Source organism: Sarcophilus harrisii, chromosome 1, assembly GCF_902635505.1.
Source record: "Sarcophilus harrisii chromosome 1, mSarHar1.11, whole genome shotgun sequence".
Taxonomy (NCBI): domain Eukaryota; kingdom Metazoa; phylum Chordata; class Mammalia; order Dasyuromorphia; family Dasyuridae; genus Sarcophilus; species Sarcophilus harrisii.
Genome location: NC_045426.1, coordinates 133782490 through 133788511, shown reverse-complemented (window position 1 = coordinate 133788511; position 6022 = coordinate 133782490).

The following is a 6022-nucleotide window of genomic DNA, read 5'->3' as shown; positions in this document are numbered from 1 at the left end:
GATACCCAAGTACAGACTTAATCCATTCATTATACCATTTGACCAATTATTTATTTATTCTAAAAAAGCTTTTCATTTCAATTACAATGTTTAAGCTTTAAGTACAAAGTTAAGCTACAATGTTTAAAGTAATTCTCCCTCCTAATATTAGAATACTATTTCCTATAAAGCTCAGCAATCATTCCACTTGCTATATGAAAACTTTCCTGATACTCCTAACTAGTGCCTTCTGAATCGATGACCTTGAATTGATTGTGCAAATAAATACACATATTTATTTATACATATATATATATATATATATATATATATATATATATACATTACCTCCCTCTATAGAAAATCTTGAGCTTGAATCTCCTACCCTCCCTACAGATTTTTTTTAAAAAAAAAAGCATTTAACTTGGTAAAACAAAAGTCAGCTCTGATTTGGCTACAGAAATAACTATCTTCATTTATCTGCTAAGATTATGGTATTAAATTATGGTATAAAACAGAGAGTGATTTGTTCTTCTTCAATATTTGCCAAGGTGATGGGAGATGTCCTATGAAAGGTCCAAACTTAAAAAGAATTTCTTCTTAATGGCAAGGATTCATAAATGTTCAGAGGCCTAGATGACATTACACTAGTTACATCAAATTCAAGAATCCAACAAATACATATAAGTCCATAGATAGCAATGAGGACAGGACCTATGATTCTAGTGTCAATGATTAAGTAAAAGCAAATTAAAAATACACATAGCCCAGACTTTAATAAAAGGAATATAAATTTAGATATATGAGTCACCAATAAGATCATGAACCATGAGCTAAGCCCAGAATGGCTGAGGAGAGGGAAATAGGTGGCTTTAATAAGCAGACTACTTGCTGACCATATAACAGTCTATCACTCTCATATCAATATTGCCTGTTGCTCTATTGTTATGGGCTAGAACTTTGAACTTGAAACAAGGATTCTTACAAAGTGTTAAGTCAGTGGAATTGATAAATACAATGGTTATTTAGTTTAGCATGGTGCTTAATAGTTCTCTAGTTCAGTACATGTACTTAGTACTTAATATAGTTCCACAAAATTCACATCTATGATAATGGAGTATATAACAGCCAGCAAGGACCGGACGAGATTCATTCCATCTTCATTCAAGCTTCAGTGCCTCTCCTGGGGGACTGAGAGGCTCAGAGAGAAAGCCAGAGAACTCCAGTGGACTGGAGGCAGGAGCTCAAGCCCTCAGACTCAGAGAGATTCATTTCCATCTTCATCAGCCTTGTGGTGGCTGGCCTTTCGTCCTGCATTTTCTCCACTGAAACCTAGTCCCCTCTGAAGGCCATGAGAAAGCTAGCTGAGCACCAGGCGAAGGAGACAATAAAGACTTTTGGACTTTAACACCAGGCTACTCTTGTGGTGATTAATCCGCTGAAAAGAAGGCTGCCCCAAAGACCTCCAAGAAAACCCAAAAAGAACATTACACTCTATGACTACAAACCAAGGCACATTGTGATTTGGGGAGAAATCTAAGTCAGAATATCACAAAAGACAATGGAATTGTTGCAATGGGTAGCACCTTACGTAAACTTTTCAAAAACAGAACTCATTATCTGGACCTGAACTCATCTTTCTGAAATTCCTGTCAAGAATCACATTCTCCCTCATCCACTGAAGTCTTGTTGATTCTATCTCAACACTTCTCACATTCTTCTTTGCCTTCTCTCCACTCAAATACCATCATGTTTTGGGCCCTCATTGCCTCTCCCTTATTTTGATACAAGGCCCTCTTAAATGATTTCTTCTCTCTAGTCTCTTTCCTTTCTAATCTGACCTACAAACAGTGGCCAGAGTGGTTCTCCACAAAGCACAAATCTGCCCATGTCTTGTGTTTAACATATTCTAGGGGACTCCTTCATATGACACTGTAAGTCCTTTGCCTCCTGGCTCCAAATACATTTCCAAGCTATTTGTATATTATTCTTATAGCTAATCTCACAGAATATTTCATTTTTCATCTCTGTGACTTCACATGAGTTCTTCTCCATTCCTATTCTCCCTCCTAATATTAGAATACTATTTCCTATAAAGCTCAGCAATCATTCCACTTGCTATATGAAAACTTTCCTGATACTCCTAACTAGTGCCTTCTGACTCGATGACCTTGAATTGATTGTGCAAATAAATACACATATTTATTTATACATATATATATATATACATTACCTCCCTCTATAGAAAATAAGCTTCTTAAGAGTTGAAACTGTTTTGTTTTTATTTTCATCTTAAGCACATAGTTTAGTAGTTGATATATAACAAGAGCCAAATAAATACTTGGTGATTTATTGATTGAAGCCATGAGTATATATTCATAATAGTCACTTTAAGTTTAAACCCACTTTCTCCAAAGACCCTGACCCCCATTGGCAGTGCAGAATCAACTAGAATTTTGAATGGGAATGTGACATGATAAAGTCATGTTTTAAGATTAAGCTAATAGAATTCTGTTCTATTATACATTTCCTAAGTATGTGAATGACCGCCAACATTAAAATTTCTCCAGGAAGAGCTTACTTATTTCAATTGAGAGTTTCTATTAAACAAAGAGCTCCAATTAGACTCCTAAGAAGGAGATAAACTATTTATCATGATTGTATAGCATTTAGCTACGGCCATGTGGTACCAAGGTCTTTATCTACAACAGGAACCTATGCTTTGAATTATTTTTCTAGATATGATAGATTCATCTATTTCCATCTAATTTATGTTCTCTATGGAAGACCTCTATTTAGGTCCTTTAAGATAAATCGAGAAATTATGTTAGGAAAATAGAAGTTGTCCATTTTTTTAAAAGAAGGAATCACTTTTACATAATATACATTACACAATTCTTATCTGTTTAGCAACAAGATATTGACTAAAGATAACATATCATCTGCTGAGTCAAAGAATAAATGCCATAAAATTTGTCTTTGTAAGCATGATCTCATAAAGATTTTAATATTTTTTTGCATCTTAAATGCTTATATTAGGATTAAATAATTCTGAGAATTTCACTATGAAGTCTAAGAGATATGTATGTGTATATGTATATACAACATATCTTTATAACTTATCTGTTTAAGTATTATATCCAATAGAATGTCCCAACTTTGGGGGAAGGAATCAATATAGATATGAAGCACTTGAGAATTCCTCTTTTTCTGTAACTCAGCAAATTTAAAGTGTTCTATTATTATTACTCAGGGGCACTTGAAAAAATTCCACTTTGTGTCCACTTAATCATTTAGAATCTGTGTTTACAAAACTTTGTCATTCAATGGCATACCTTTAAATGTGTATTTGTAACACTCTTAAGATAAAAGTTCTTGTTCTCATTCCCTATTAAAATTGTACATGAACAAGGTCTATACTGAAAGAGAAAACCTTTGACTAACATGAAAAAGATGGAATAGGATATGCAGATGTATCTAGAAATAACTATGCATCAGCTACTACAATGGATTTCATATTAGACACAATGGATCATCTATAAACAAGGAATGTATAAGATGGAACCTAATTTGAGAGTGCAGAATGGAAAACATGGATTAAAGGGAAAGAGAAGCCCTGGACAACAAAGTAATTATAAAGTAAAATCAGATCTAAGCAATTGGAAAAATATCAAGGGCTCTTGGATAGGTTGAGCAAATATAATAAAGATGACAATACTACCTAAACTAATCTATTTATTTAGTGCTATACCAAACAAACTCCCAAGAAACTATTTTACTGACCTAAAAAAATAACAACAAAATTCATCTGGAAGAACAAAAGGTCAAGAATTTCAAAGGAATTAATGAAGAGAAAAGCAAATGAAGGTGGCCTAGCTGTACCAGATCTAAAACTATATTATAAAGCAGTGGTCATCAAAACCATATGGTACTGGCTAAGAAATAGAGAAGTTGATTAGTGGAACAGGTTAGGTTCACAGAACAAAATAGTCAATGACTATAACAATCTAGTACTTGACAAACATAAAGGCCCCAGCTTTTGGGATAAGAATTCACTATTTGACAAAAACTGCTGGGAAAACTGGAAACTAGTATGGAAGAAAGTAGGCATAGACCCTATACCTAACACTGTATTCCAAGATAAAGTCAAAATGAGTTCATGATCTAGACATAAAGAATGAGATTATAAATAAATTAGAAGGATATAGGAAAATTTACCTCTCAGATCTGTGGAGGAGGAAGGAATTTGGACCAAAGAACTAGAGACCATTACTGATCACGAAACAGGTAATTTTGATTATATTGTTAAAAAGTTTCTGTACAAACAAAACTAATACAGACAAGATTAGAAGGGAAACAATAAACTGGGAAAACACTTTTACATCCAAAGGATCTGATAAAGACATCATTTCTAAAATATATCGAGAATTGACTCAAATTCATAATAGTTCAAGCCATTCTCCAATTAATAAATGATCAAAGATTATGAAAATTTTTCAGATGAAGAAATTAAAATTAAATGTAGTCACATGAAAAGGTGCTCCAAATCACTATTGATCAGAGAAACGCAAATTAAGACAACTATTGAGATACTACTACACACTTCTCAGATTAGCTAAAATGACAGGAAAAGATAATGACTAATGTTGGAGGGGATGTGAGAAAACTGGGACACTGATAATTGTGAACTGATCCAACCGTTCTGGAGAGCAGTTTAGAACTATGCTCAAAAAGTTATCAAACTGTGCATACCCTTTGAGGGTATTTCTACTGGTCTTATATCCCAAAGAGGCCTTAAAGAAGGGAAAGGGACCCACATGGGCAAAAATGTTTGTGGCAGCCCTTTTTGTAGTGTCCAGAAACTGGAAACTGAATGAATGCCCATCAATTGGAAAATGGCTGAATAAATTGTGGTATATGAATGGTATGGAACATTATTCTGTAAGAAAGGACCAACAGGATGATTTCAGAAAGGCCTAGAGAGACTTACATGAACTGATGCAAAGTGAAATGAGCACAACCAGAATATCATTGTACAAGGTAACAATAAGATTATATGATGATCAATTCTGATGGACATGGCTCTCTTCAACCATGAGATGATTCAAACCAGTTCTACTTGTTCAGTGATGAAAAGAACCATCTACAGCCAGAGAGAGAACCATGGGAACTGAGTGTGGAACACAATATAGCATTCTCACTCTCTCTGTTATTATTTGCTTGCATTTTGTTTTCTTTCTCAGTTTGTCTTCTCTTTCCTTCTTGATCTGATTTTTCTTGTGCAGCAAAATAACTGTATAAATATGTATACATATATTCGATTTAACATATATTTCAATATTTAACATATATTGGAATATCTACCAGCTAGGGGAGAAGGTGGGGGGAAATGGAACAAAAAGTTTTGCAAGGGTCAATGCATATGTTTTGTAAATTTAATTAATTATTTTTTTTTAAAGTAAGAATGGTATTGTGTATGGCCATGCAGAGAAGTTATATCAAGAGTTATGAAAACAGTTTAAATCATTTTTTATGATGTTACTCACTCCAGTCCATTTTTTTCCCATGACTATCTTTTTAGATCTCTCCATATCTATAATAGGAATTCTTAACCTATGGTCCATGTACTTTTAAAAATATATTTTAATAACCATTTTTCAATGTAATTCATCTCTTTTTGTAATTCTGTGTATTTTATTTTATGCCATTAAAAAACATGTATCACACTGAAGGGTCCATAAAACAAAAGAGATTAAGAACCCCTGGTCTGGAAAAATGTTTGTTCAGAGTATAGGCAAAATGTAATTCAGTGAATGACTGAATGAGCATGAATTCTTTAGTTGTGAGTCCTTATCCTCACCTCTATCTTGATTACTGCTTTCACTAATTTTCCTGTGCTAATTATTCCTACATTAGGGCTTTAAAAACACTTTGGGTAACTCTGCAAATTGACCAGACAAAATCTAATTTCATTAGTGAAAAGTGTTGCTGCTATAAATTTGAGAGGTTAGATCATAAATTTCAAAAGTTAATTTCAAGTGAT